The sequence below is a fragment of the Phaenicophaeus curvirostris genome, chromosome 7, assembly GCF_032191515.1.
Source record: "Phaenicophaeus curvirostris isolate KB17595 chromosome 7, BPBGC_Pcur_1.0, whole genome shotgun sequence".
NCBI classification, from domain to species: domain Eukaryota; kingdom Metazoa; phylum Chordata; class Aves; order Cuculiformes; family Cuculidae; genus Phaenicophaeus; species Phaenicophaeus curvirostris.
This window is the reverse complement of record NC_091398.1, coordinates 42,079,203-42,093,788: the sequence shown is the minus strand read 5'-3', so window position 1 is coordinate 42,093,788 and position 14,586 is coordinate 42,079,203. Positions and strand designations below refer to the sequence as shown.

Here is a 14,586-nt window from a genome sequence, read left to right as displayed (position 1 = left end):
TATGAAGTGGGGTGGCTTTTTTAACATTATACTTGACCAACTATTTATTTTAGTTTTTTTGTCCACAGTTACCAAATATTTGCTTCTTTCCACTGGTACTCCATAATGAGAAAAAAGGGTTATCCTGTTAGAGCCAACTCAAGACTCATGAGAAACCATCATTATTGCCAAAGTGAAACAAACAAACATGAAAAACTTAAGTCTTCATCATGTGGAAACAAAGCTAATGGAAGAAAGTATAGGAATAATGCCAAAAGTTGATAAAAAGTCATATTATTTTGAGGACAATTCCTCAATTTTGTGCAAAAAATATTTTATTAAAAAATTATATCTATCCCAGCATCTTCTTCAGTCCTCTGCAATAAAAATAGATAGCAATATATACACATTCTTGGAGGAGTCTGCATATGCTTCCATTAAGGACCCAGAAAAACAGCTAGTCCCATACTGCTGGAAAATATGTGGATGCCAGGAATCAACTGCTGCGTTCTTACCATTTACTTAAGATGAAACCTTTCTGCACCTATTGACCAAGGTGTGTGTGGCAATTGTTTGCTTCGTCTACAAGAGTGCCAAGAGAGTCTTAGATCTGAGTCTTGTTTAAAGACAATGTACCTGCCCTGTTTTAGGTACCGAGCCATTCTGTCAGTTTGAGTACACTGTGTCAAAGTACATCTTGGCAGGCTTCTGCTCCTGCTTAAATGATTAACTTCAAGTGAAGGTCAGAGTAAATCTCAAAAATTTATTTGAAACTGGTTTTGATAGAGATTCCTTTTCACAGCCCAAAGTCACTATCCACCGCCCCCCGCAACATGCCTCTGTTTATATTGAGGAGGATCTTTTGCAAATATCAGAAACCCATAGCTCCCCAAAATACCCGTGTAGTTTTGCCTGCATTCTTAGAATCACAGAATCATAGAATCACCAGGTTGGAAGAGACCTACCGGATCATCGAGTCCAACCATTCCTATCAAACGCTAACCCATGTCCCTCAGCACCTCGTCCACCTGTCCCTTAAACCCCTCCAGAGAAGGTGAATCAACCCCCTCCCTGGGCAGCCTCTGCCAGTGCCCAATGACCCTTTCTGTAAAGAATTTTTTCCTAATGTCCAGCCTAAACTTCCCCTGGCGGAGCTTGAGGCCATTCCCTCTCGTCCTGTCCCCTGTCACTTGGGAGGAGAGGCCAGCACCCTCCTCTCCACAACCTCCTTTCAGGGAGTTGTAGAGAGCAATGAGGTCTCCCCTCAGCCTCCTCTTCTCCAGGCTAAACAACCCAAGCTCTCTCAGCCGCTCCTCATAAGACCTGCTCTCCAGCCCCCTCACCAGCTTTGTTGCTCTTCTTCCTTTCTCCTTGTACACAGCTGCCTCCTGCTGCCTTTCCAGTAAGGTTCTCTTACAGCTCCTCCACCATTCCTGGTTATCACCTTCTTTTGGACTTGCAAAAGACATGAAAAATCATGTGAGTCATTTCCCAGCTGCTTTTTCTTTCACACATATCTGTCTAATTCAAACGTGTATAAGTACCAGTGTTTCGTTAGGGCATTCTTGTAAAGTCACAGGGCAGATGTGCCTGGGCCAGGTCGCTAGACCGTAATGGGGGAATGTTCTCCAAGAGGACAGCCATGTAGCTCTGCTTATCCTGTAGCTGGAGCCCCTTGAACTCTTGCCTGTGTTACAGTGCTCTCACCAGTATGGCTGGGAGTCATAATTCTCGTATGCTTAAACGAGGCTCATAGAAACGCTCTGTCGATTACATCATTCAATTTCTTGACCAATTTCAACCTGTTTTGAAAGGCGTATGGAAATCTTAAAGATAATGCTGCCCCTGCAAGCTTTCTGAAAATAAGTGTCTCTACACAGCTGAATGCCAAAAGAAGAGTAGCCATTTCAGTGATAAAACTCAGGGGCATGGGAGCAGAGATTCCCAAGTCTGAACGAACTGAAGAAAAGTTGCTTGCTGAGACAGAGATGCTCAGTGAAGATCCTGAGTGGTAAAATCAGACAGCAAGACTTATCAGAGGTGTCAGCGGCTGGATCTTTCCAGGCACGAAGCAGAGTAATAAAGACATACAGGATCATTTCTATAATGCATGTAAAATTGTGCTCCTCAGGCCTGCTCAGCTCATAGACAATTGATGTTTAATAGCTGTCAAGTTTGCAGTCCCTGACAAGAAGCTAAATCTGAAATCTTTGTCTATTCAGTTTACCGAAAAATTTAAACCAATGGAACAGGAATCAAGGTTGTCAGTTCTCACTGTTCCCCTCCAAAAGCCTGTTCTTTTTTTCTTCTTGTACAGCTGCCACCCAGGATTACGGAATCCAGACACTTCTTCCTCGGCCATCCACATCTCTATTGCACAGGAGTGTCATTATGGACATCAGTACATAGTTGTCTTTTGTGAGGAAGCTTTTGTGTGTGTGAGCAAGCCCCAGTATCGTTCTCTGGTGTGGATTTTCATGCACCTGTGAAAAAGGGGTATTTGGAATATTGACTTTCTTACAGCAAAATGAAAAACCAACTCAAAAGATGACGGATAGTTGCACTTATTATTCTGCATATGTTTTAATCCGGTGGGTCTCTTCCAACCTGGTGATTCTGTGATTCTGTGAAGCTACAGAATGTGAAGCTAGCATAGCTGCACTTCGAATTGACCAGACTGAAAGGCACCTGATGAACATAATTTGTACACCACTCAAATTAAGAACATATGGGCAGATGTGGAAGAGGTAATTTCCAAGGCTGACTGCATCAAGCCAGCCCTTCAAAACCAAAGCTTTTATTAGTCAGCCAGTTGTGCTGTGCTTTCAACCTAGCACTAGCTGAAATCCAAATAGTGTCCGGACTTGAGTGCAAAATGCCTCATCTCTCAGCTTCCTTAAATTGTGTACGAAGCTTAGGCTTGTCAGATGGAGGAGCCTGCCCCCAATTTATTTTAGTTCCCATATACTTCAGTGCACACAGAAGACAGCCAAGAAATCTATAAATGCTGATGACTGCAAGAGAGAAGATCAAGGTAAGTCTCAGACAACTTTAAGAGCTAACTTAATAGCTAATAGTAAATACCTGCTGGTATGCTTACAGAGCTCAGACTTTTATGAAAGGCCATAGTATCAATCAATACAATTAATATTATGCAGCAAAAGTAAGGCAAAGAAATAAAACTCAGACTGCTTTTGTTGATTCATTTGACTTGAGACAAATCGGTGGAAGTAAGGATGGTTCAGAGAACTGAAATACTATGTTTGACATTGGGGAAGATAAAACCCCCCTATTTTTATCTGAACTCTTCAGTAGAATGAATGGAAAAAATATCAGCAAAAATCAATGCATATCCCAAGGTCTTAGAGCAAAAGCATACCCTTTTGTACCCTATAAGGCGTAAAATTAATGCTTGGCCTGAGTGGGTTCAGAAATTCAGTGTTTCCTTAGTAAACATTATTTCTTAATGAATGCACCATGGAGGAAAAGACAGACTATTGAAGACTTCCTTAGTGATAGGCATAAAATATAACTACAGGAATTCTTTGCTAGCAGTTTCCTTGCCAGCATCTGGATCTCTTGACTGTACTGCTATAATGATACTATTAAGGTTAGCTGCTAAGGTTGTCTGAGACATATCTTGATCTTCTCTCTAGCGGTCATGCGAATCTATAGATTTCTTGGCTGTCTTCTACGTGCACTGAAGTACAGGGAATGAAGTAATTTGAGATTAGTCTGCAATGGGAAAACTGACTGTTGCTGGCAGTTTGTCCATACTCTTAAATAGTGTTCAGCACTGGACAAATTTATTGAACTGCCCTACTAACACTGATTTTGGGCAGCAGATAATACGTTTAACAGAGATCAGGCCTTTTTTTGTAGTTCTTTGTCATTGAAGTGCTTCATTCAATTTCCACATTGGTACCTCATGAAAAGAATTATTCCTCTCTTTCTTTATGTCTTGCGAGAAATAGGTCCCAAAGTGGCTTGGTTTGTTTTCCTGTAAAATTTAAGACTTGCACTCATGATTAGTCCGGAGGTGTTACTATTACCATTCCATTGACTGCATTTACATTGGTTCTTGGCTTCGTCAAACTGCATCTACACCCAAATGCACATGTCCTTTGAAGTTGAAGCTTATGTGTCTGCAACAAAATGTTAAAAATCCTTCCCCTAGCCTCTTATTCAGATCCTGTTAATAGGAGATTAGGATGAGTTTCTGCATTACCTTCATTACTTTTACTGCAGAGTACCATGCTAGAGTGATGCCCGGCAGTGAAAAAAAGGTTAATAAATATGCCTAGCCTAGCTTTTTTGTAGTACTTTTGTGCAAAACAGTCTGTTAAGAAGCAGGGTTGGGAATGGTGACCTCATATCAACAGACGAGAAGAAGGCTGAGGTACTCAACAACTTTTTTGCCTCAGTCTTCACTGATAACCACTCTCCTCACCCCTCCTGGGTCGTGGCACAGCAAGATGGTGACCAGGGGGGTAAACCCCCTCCCACTGTAGAGGAGGATCAGGCTCGTGATCACCTAAGGAACCCGAACATATGTAACATCAGGTCTATGGGACCTGATGAGATGCATCCCAGAGTCCTGGGGGAACTGGCCGATGTGGTTGCCAAGCCACTCTCCATGATATTAGAAAAGTCCTGGCAATCGAGAGAAGTCCCTGGTGACTGGAAGAAGGGTAACATTGTGCCCACTTTTAAAAAGGGCAGAAAAGACAACCCTGGGTACTACTGACCTGTCAGCTTCCCCTCTGTGGCTGAGAAGTGATGGAACAGATCCTCCTAGGAGCTCTGCTAAAGCAGATGGAGGACAGGGAGGTGATTGATGGCAGCCAGCACGGCTTCACCAGGGGCAAATCCTGTATGACCAACGTAGTGGCTTTCTATGATGGGGTAACCGCAGCAATGGACATGGATAAATCGATGGATGGGATCTATCTAGACTTCTGCAAAGCCTTTGACACAGGCCCCCACAACATCCTTGTCTCTGAACTGGAGACGTATGGATTTGATGGGTGGATTATTTGGTGGATAAGAAACTAGTTGGATGGTCATTGTCCGAATGCTGGCAGCATCTCTGTGGTGCTGACAAGGATCTGTGATGAAAATAAATCTCCTTAGCACTGAGTAAATACAGTAAAAAGGCCATGCTTTTAAGTGGTTTACACTTCAATTACTTTTGAATGTAATTTTTAAAACACAGATTGCACATCAGAACTGAATCATATATATTCAGATTTTTTATGAAAACCGACTCATATGTTTTTTATTAAAAGCATGCTGTAAGTGCTAACTGTTTCTACCCTTCATCAGAGGAATGTTTAGTCCTTCTAGCCCCGCAAAAACCTTGTTTTTTTTTCTTTGATAGTAATTCTCTCTTGGTCCTGACTGTGTGTCACATCTACCTTAATATATTTTATAATAATATAATACAGGTTTTGCAAACACTACCCAAGACATCTCTTAATGTTTCTAGCCCCTGGTGGACACTGTATAGCCTTTCAAAACACTTCCAAAGGTTGGTTGTGTGGATAGGAAGGTGTGCTTGGAAGAGGCCACGTTACACGATCAGGGTCTGGAAGTGCTTGTGTGGGTTTCAGCTGTACGTAGGGACCTGGGTGCTCAGCCACAGCAGAGTGGCTGTGAGTGAAGCTGGAAACCTGCGCTGTTGGCTTGTGAGCAGGGGTGGGGAGGAGAGGAACCTTTCAAACTGGCTTTACCTGTGGGGAGATCCTTACAGCTACCTCCACCTACATATTCCATAGGAATGTGGGGCCTGACCTTCCAGATGTTTGTGTATGGTACGGAAACGACCCTTGCGACACCAGTGTAATTATTCCAGCGTGTAAGGCTGCACATCTCTAAACAGGGAGCTTACCTGATTCTGTTTCTGGTTTCTCCCAATTCAGCAATTAAGTTTACAAATGCATTAGTGGGTGCAACTGGTTCAAGAACTATTAATGGCAGGGTCAATAAGCATAACATAAGAGACAAAAGGAAGTACAAAACTCTATCCTGACTTGGTATATTGGTGTGGTTTTTTTTTTTTTTAACGACACTTACACAGGAAGCCTGAAAAGAATGCCAAGGCTAGCTCTGTCTGTATTTAACTTATCACACAAAGGAAGCAAGAGAAACAAGAATCCTGGTTTTGTAATACACACGCTGCAGTTTAAATTTGCATTTTTAAAAACTGAGAATTACAGCTTTGATATTGCCTGGGGGGAACAACCAAATTCGAAAGCTAGGAACCCTTCTGATGTAACAGTTAATCACTTTAAATGCATCACTTGTCCACTAACAACAGCTTCTGTTGAATAAGCATATTAAAACAAAGGAATTTTTTTTTTTAAACCTTAGTAAGTTTTGCAATGGTAAAACTGATTTGTGACCAACGGAAAAATAATAACTTTAAAACATACTTTGGTGTAGACTTTAAGATACCACATAGTTACTTCAAACTATTTCAAATTGCTGACTGAAGGCCATGCCAATATTCAGCGCAATAAGAAAGGTATTGCTCATATTTTGATGTCAAATATATCCCACTGGTTTAATCCACATGAATAGCAGGCTGAACATTGCAAAGAGAAGTATGCGTTGGGGCGGTGGTTCTGTATTCAAGTGGATTAAATTCTGCCCTGCCGAGAGCGAGCGTTACAGCGAAGGAAGGTTACCTAACACCGCCCAAACATTCTCGCCTCTTTGTTTTTCACAAGACACTATGGTTTGGCTTATCAACAGCAAAAATTATATTTAGAGTGGCTATTTACAGCAGTTGTAATAATAATAGATACTAGAATTTACTTTAAATGTTACAAGCAGAGACATTAAATATGTACATAGCAGCCAGTAAATCTGATAGTAAATAAATCCATTGTTTGTTTCCCCTTATAAAATGCCGTTACCTCCTGAGTAACGACATTGTCATCTTGGAAAATGCATGAGTTTTCAATGTATATCGTTCTGAACAGAACTGCTATTTATCGTAGCCGTCCTCATTCTTATCCCTCACTCTGTTTTTCAAGACCATTATTAGTAAATTTTGAGGTTGGAGAGGTACTGACCCAATCAAACACGTACAGAGCTTGGCCTCCGAGTTAATTAAATGCGGGTTAATAACATATTATAAGGAAATCATTGTCCTTATTACAGTTATTAGGTAGTTAGTCAAATTATAGCTTCAAAGGAATGCAGAGCGTGGAGAACTCAGGACTAAATTATGCATTTGAACCTTAGGCCAGCTTTTGCTGTGGAGACAGTTTGCTGCGAAAAGAAATTGTGTGTCATTGAAATTAAATGCCTTCCTGGGGATGGAAGGTTCCAGTTTTTAATGAAATTACCGAGTGCGGTGCAGTGACACGATTAAAATCTGTATTCCGGGAAAGTGGCAGACAAAAAAAATCAATAAATGCAAGCAAAGCTTTGCTGCTGGATGCGAATCCCGGGAAGGAAATAAACTAGCGCAAAAATAACTAAACCCCTACCACCGCATTAGCGGATTTAGCGCGAGCCTCGTGGACGACCCCCCCCCCCCCCGCGGACCCCGCGCCCCCGGCCGCCCCCGCGCCGCAGCCCCCGCCGCTCGGGACGGGACCGCGGGGGCTCGTTCCCTCCTGACGAAGCGGCCTCGTGCGATCCCCCCACGCGCTGACGCTAATGAAGATCCTCCGGCACAATTAGAAGCGCGGCCGGCGAGCGAGGGGGACGCGGAGAACAATGGGGCCGTTCTGCGCGCGGTTGCTTCTCTCCGCCGGGAGCGGCTCCGCTCGGCCGAGCGGCTCCGGTCCGCGGCGGGGGCGGGGCGCTCCTCCCTAACTTTCACCGGCGCCCCCTCCCGCTTCTCTTCCGTGCGGTTTATCCGGTTCTTCCGGAGCGGGGAAGTCGAACGCCGCTCTGACCGGGAAATCGCTCGGGTTCCCTAAACCCGCTCGTCGCCCGGCGCTGCCGGCGGGGCCCGGAGCGATCGCGCCGCCGCGGGCTCGCGCCCCACCTCGCGGCCGCCCCCGCCCACCCCGCCCCGCGGCCCCGCCCCGCCGCGCGGCCCGCGGAGCGCCGGGAGGGACGGGGACGCGGGGAGGCAGCGGCGCCGCCCGAGGTGAGTGGCCGCCCGCGCGCTTTGTGTGCGGGGCCCGCGCGGGGCGCGCCGCGGGAAACCTCGCGGCCTCCGCGGCGGCTCCTCGTGCGCGGCAGGACCCCGCGCCGCCCGCCGCCCCGGCCCCGCGCGGGTCTGTCCGGAGCGGGCGCGGCGGGGGCCGGCGCCGCTCCTCGCCCGCGGCCGCCGCGGCCCTTTGTGCTGAGCGCGGTCTCCATGTTCCTGCCCGGCAGCCTCGCCATCTTGGGCGAGCGCGAATTCCCGGGAGAGCGGGGACACCGGCACGGCGCTGCGAGTTCGGGGAGCGCTACCGGGACGGGCCGTGACGTCAGTAAAGTTTGAGGGGGATTTGTCCCGGTGCGCGTCCCCCGGAACCCCCGCTCCGGCGGGGCGGGTCCTGCGGGCACCGCGGCGCCTGGGGGCGCGGGGAGGGGACGGAGAAGCCCGGCGGGGGCGCGGGGGGGCAGAGCCCCGGCGAGGGGACGGAGTCGGAGCGCCGCCCGTCGCACGCTGGGAGGGTTCGGCTCTCGAACGCTCGCTTGGCCGTTCGAAACGCCGTTCCGGAGCCCGTTCGCGGAACCAGGAGCCCCGGAAGCCGGCGTCGCCGTTCCCGGAGCGGCAGCGGGCGCAGAAGCGGCTCCGCTCGGGGCGCGGAGGCCGTTCGGACGGTGGGTTCGGGGCCGGTTCCGCCGGGCCGGTGCCGGGGGGCGTTCGGGCCGCTCGGGGGCCGTGGAACCGGGGCGGAACGCGGCGGCTGCACCGCGCGCATCTCCGGGCGGCGGGGCCCGCGGCCGCTCCGTGCGGAGCTGAACAATGAGGGCCCTGTGCCGCGCATTTACTGCTCCGTTGAACTTTTTTTTTTTTTTATCTCATAAAAGTTTTCCTGGTCACGTGATGCGAAGCCGTGGGGCAGAGGGTGCTCGGTCCGGGTTCTCTGCTGTGGGAAAGCCCCGTTTTCCATTCTTCTTCCTGCGCTGGCTTCGCGGTCGCGCGAAAGAACGTGAAACTGCCCGCATTCGATTTGCATTTTCTTTGTCTGCAGGGCTGGGGAGAGCTCTGACGGCGCTGGAGGTGGGCAGGCCGGGAGCCGCGGTCAGCGCGGGGCTGAGGTGGCCTGAGCTTACCTGGCGGCCAAGGGCAGGCGTACCTGGCTGAGGGGGGATTTTTTTAAACGCGTCAGAAAGCGTGAGAGAATTGTCTGTTTGCCTGATCTGCGAGTAGTAGGTGGGTGAAAATGCTTAAGTGGTTGCAAGCACGTACAACAGATGGTTCTAAATTATACATCCACAGAGGCCTGAGGATTTGACTGGTTAGAGAGGGCGAGCGGCGGAGGGTCGGTAGCTCAGACTGCGAGCGCGTACTTGATGGATCATACCTGTAGTAAACTGCGCACGCGATTTTGTCCCTGCTGCAAAATCAGTGAACTGCGAAGTACCGGCAGCTTGGTGTCCAGGGTAGCTTTTGTGAAGTGTGTACGGACGAAGCTTTTGAGTTGCTAAGGGGTCTCTTTGATGTTTAGGAAGCTTCAAGCAGGGGATATTTGTTTAATCATAGATAATATCAGTTTCTTGCTAGCAATGGATTATTAACGTGGGATTGTGATGAAGTTCTTTGGAAATGGAACTCTGGAGAGTAAGAAATGTTTCTTCACTGGATCAGGCAATGTTTCCTTCTCATTACTGGGTCAAAGTCTCTTCTCAACGGCACAAAATAAGCTCTTGTGACTAATGTATATTGAAAATAAACTAGAATTGTGGTACTGCTGTTTCTCATCCTAAATTCTTTTTAAACTAAATTCCACTGTGATGGGTTCCCTACAAGTGAGCGTTCCCGCAAAAGGTAACTCTTAAGATTAATTCTTTTATGTTATTACAGGTTTTCAGTGACATTGTAAAAGTCTTTTAATAGTATTAGGGGAAAGATGACTAAATACTTACTTTGAGCCTTTTAGTGAGAAGGAAGTTGATTTTCGTGAACATTTATTAAGATACTTTGCGTTTTCAGAAGATAGATTAGTATTTTTATATTAAGAAGGGAATAAGCGTTTGTTGAGCATTGCAGTGGGTTTGTTACTTCTTCATAGTGACCTTATGATAAGAACAAAGTGCTGCACGACTGAATTTTTGCGTTTTTGAGAGACACTCAAAATGCAAATAAGAAGGTAATGGCAGTCTGTGTTTTTGGGTCCTGTTACCCCTTGTCTCTTTTCTTTTGTTTCCATGTTTAGTATAGAACTGCAGTGGAAAGGAGCAGATGTTTTGCTTTTCCTTCTGGGAGCATGTAGCTGTTCCTTCTGCTGGCTTGGCCCAGCAGACTCTGGGTTTCTGGGGCTGCTCAGAAGAATTAGTGGTGTCACCAAGTTCAGACCAAACAGTCACTCCTGGCCTGAGCTGCAGCTCCTAATGCTTCTGCTGTTCTGTTCCTCCCTCCTCAAGATGTGGAATATCACAGTTTCAAGGAAAAGGAGATTTGTGTTCTCTGCCTCATCTCCCTGGATTAGGGAAAGGGGGCATTAGTACTTGCCTGCTTTTGTTTTTGTAGTTACTTTTACAGTGGCGCTTGTGGAATCTTGGCTGTTGGGAACCAGACTTGGCACAAAAAACAGTGCTATTTGCTGTGCACACCCTGGTGCAGTGAGGGCATCCCACCACTCTCATCACTTCATTGTGCCTTCCTCCTCCTGGCCCAGTCCGTTGCAATGGTGTCTTCTAATAAAACCAAAGGGTGCACGTTGGTTGTTTTTAGCAAACTTTATTCTACCAGAAGATTACAGAAGAGTGGAACTCGGTGTTTTCTCAGATAATGCGACCTGACAAAGTTTCCCACAGTGTACCAGATTTCTCACAAGTGCGGTTCAACTCTTGAGTTCTTGTTCTACTAAGCGCATTGAGTAAATTATGTCAAACTATGTTAGAAGCTCCTTGGTGATTGTGAATTCACAATCAGAAGAAACAGGGACACATATCAGGGGCAGCAGTGTTTATTGTGGTTGTTGGATAGTTAACAACAACCTGAATGGTGACAAAATGTAGAAAGTAGTGCTGGTCAACTTGTTCTGAAGAAATTGGAAATTTGTGGTGAAGATAACGTTGTGCAGCATTCAGAGTCGAGGTACAGGTAACTTTCTCCACCACACCAGAGAAGGAAATGGAACATCCTCTCTGCGGCTGCCATTGATGCTTCTTAAAAATCTTTGGTTACGCCGCTATTCTTTTACTCTTAAGCTATCTCTGTTGTGCTCCTACTGTGTAACGGTAGGCTAAAGGTGCATCTTTGCTTTGAGTGAGTGGTAGAGATTGGAGTTCTTCCCTGCTGACTCTTTACTAATGAGGAGTAGAAGCAAGGATACTGTGAGTGAGAAAATGTGTTAACCTGCGTATTTTAAAAAAAACCCAAAAAACCCCAAAAAAACAAAACAAAAAAAAAACAGGTTGGGGGGTTTGTTTGTGTTTCATAGTGGTTTTATGGAGGCGAGACTGTGCTTGTCTTACGGTTCCATGGGTGAAGTCTCTGACCCACAGAGGGTTTGCTTGGTTACTGTCACCACAAGGAGTCAATGTCGCGGGCAGAAGGAAAAGCTGTCTTCCCTGCCTTTTTTCTGCAATGTGCTGGGTAGGTGTGGTTGTGGGTAGAAGCTGGGCTGCGTTTGCCCCGTCTCTGCAGAAAGGCGAACAAGAGTCAGTATTTCTTCATCACACAATTTTACGTTAAAAAAACCCCTGTGGAACAGTTAATCCAATTAGCGCGCAGTTTCACATGCTAGCAGTGGTAAGTTCTTGCTTACTCTTTAACTTCTTTATTGCCCTAAATTTGGGTATGGAATGCCCTGGTCTCGAGCCATTCCTCAAAAAGAGAAAAATCAGTGTATTTTCCAAGGTGTTATACAGAAGTTCCTCTGAGATTTAAATGGAAATTAACAAAAATTCCTTACTAATTTTACAGTATCGTTTTGATTTTTCTTTCTTTTTTTTAAGGAGGGGGGAGAAACTCGGATTTATTTTATTGTGGTATTACCATTTGCTGAGACCACCAGGTGGAAGAGTCTCGGGGAGAGTGGGGGAGTCCTATCGGGCTTGTTTCACAGTTGTGATACAGCAGCAAGGGAAGGAGGAGGCAAGGTATTGCCCTGCCGAGTTTAACAGAATTAATTCATGCGTTTGACGGAATTCCTCGTACCCTTCACTCTCTGTTCGTGTGACTGTTCTTCAGAAGGGTGGGGACCAGGAGCGTGTTTGTCACCTTGCCCGGTGGCAGCTGAGCCCCCGACGGCCTCAGGGAGCTGTGCGGGGCTGCTCTGTGCCCCTTTCATCCCTCCAGAGGGGCGGTGCCTGCTGCCACTGACTGGAAATCTCTCCCATTGCCTCCCTCCTCGCGCCCGTCGGGGCCTCCCGAATGTCTTGTTTTCAGCCTGTAAAGGACAGAAGAGTCTCTTTTCACTTGATGTAGGTCAGGCATTGTGAAGAGCTGAATGGGTTAAGCCTTGGTAGTTTGCGAAAAGAGATTGGGGAGATTTTCCTGGCCCCTGAGAGAAGAATCGCACAAAACCTTAAAATTCGAACCACTAAAAATGTAAAGGCCCGCTCTGAGAAGCTGGTGCGCCTGATGGGCTGTTGGCACCGGCGATGGTCCCAGTGAAGTCGGTGGCGCTGCTGGACAAAAGGACTTGTTTCTGGTAAAAAGTGTAAAGGTCTGCAGTGTAAAACTTCCGGAAAAAAAAAGTTGGGTTTAGAAGTAATGCAGTGATCATCAGATAATGTTGTCTTCATTTGGGAGCCTCAGGCATAACTTATGTTCTGGGGTTGTTGGAAGGGATGATGATCTTTAATTTTTGAGTAGCGGAGAACTCTTACCAGCCTTTTCTTGCACATCACAGGAAGTGTAAACTTGATTTTCTTTAGAATTTGTAAGAGGACAAAGTCCTCTGCCTGGCCGTTCTGGGCTTGAATTTCAGTCATGATGCTGTTGGGCAAGAAGCTAAAGCTTTGAAATCTTTTAGGGTGTATTTTATTCCTCCAGTTTGAATACATAGCCAGCATTTTTCATTGTGGCCCTTTTTATCTTATATTAATGAATTCATGCGTTTCTACCACTGAAAGATTCTTCCATAAAATGCAATGCATCATTTATTAGACCCTTATTTTAGAACGGTGGTGTGTAGTATCCAAATATAACCGTCAAAATAACCCCACATATCCCTCCTCAGTCTTCTCTTGCACAAAAGAAAGCCAGTTTGACAGAAATTATTGCAGTGGTCTGTGGGATGTGCAGGGATGTAATTGTGGATTTTGCCTCGTTTTCTGCTCTTACCCTTTTCCACCAGCATGCCCTCATTAATCAAGGATGCCACACTCCTGCTGAGGACAGAGAGGTTCATCAAACTGGCAGCAGTTTGGTGTAAGGAACGGTGTGCTGAAGCTCTTAACGTGCTAGGACATAAATAAATCTCAGGGCTTCTTATGCAAACCCTGGAGGTTAATACTGTATAATTCAATGTCCTGTCTTTGTTTTTATGATGGATGTGTTTCAGTGTTCGGAGCTTGATGCAAACCTTGGAGCAGGTCAGGGCTGCCTGCTTGCTTGGCAGAGGGGTGCTCGACTGTGCTGGGGAGGGTTTTCCTCTTTGTTTTTGGCTGGGAGATCGCTGTTGTGCCGCAGGAGCTGTTCCAGGAAGTTCTGGAGATGGACAACCCCTGTGGTGATAATGGCCTTGGTGGCATGACACTGATAGCTTGGGCCTGTTTGTTCCGAGGCTGGTTGCTGTTTGTACCCTTAACAGAGCTAACACGTACAACAAGCGAAAACCACCGGGATTTCCCTGTAGAAATAGTGCTGGGATTTGGCTTTCACACGCACTGGTTGCATATTCATAATTCAGGAGCAGCTGGTTGCAGCCAGCACACCATCGTTCGTGAGCTGTTATCAACCATTCTGCGCACGCTGGGAGGCTGGGACAGAGTGGGTTTTATCGATCTGCCTGCATCTGAAATCCGGTCACTGCAGCCACAGCGGCCCCGCGTTTTAGCTGTGCTTGCATCGGTGAACAGCTTTGCTGTTAAATATTTAATTTTAACTAAATGCTGAATAAAATGATAAACTGAGCTTTGGAGAAACAAACTGTAAGGGTGAGCAGTGACATACATCTTAAATAACAAATCTCGTTATGTAAAGCAGCCTAAAGAAGTCGCATCAGCCAACCTTTGTTGTCCTTTGGTAGCTGCTGGTGTTCTGAATAAGAAGTCGTTGTTACATTTACTCAAGGTTAGCTTGCCAAAGTCGTTGTTGGCTGAAATTTGTGGATGTTGTGCATCATGTGCCCAGTGCTTTTGGAGGAAAACCCAGAAGTATAGAATGTGATAGTACTACACAAAATGATGATGCAGGGAAAGAGTAGTAAGCACAGTCTTGCTTAGAATCACACAGAAAAAATAACATGTATTGGAAATAACTGTACTCTTACCTGGGTAAGGTTATCTCTTATCACATGTAAAATACGTACTGAG

At 46.3% G+C, this 14,586-nt stretch overlaps 1 protein-coding gene across 1 annotated transcript in view; it reads left to right on the top strand.

Moving 5' to 3' along the window:
• Nucleotides 1–8,071: 8,071 nt before the first annotated feature.
• BAZ2B (bromodomain adjacent to zinc finger domain 2B) overlaps nucleotides 8,072–14,586 on the top strand; it is a 112,220-nt gene continuing 105,705 nt past the window's right edge. Inside the window, exon 1 of the mRNA XM_069861727.1 lies at nucleotides 8,072–8,089. The gene's annotated coding sequence lies outside the window, so the exon portion shown is untranslated. The remainder of the gene's footprint in view (nucleotides 8,090–14,586) is intronic.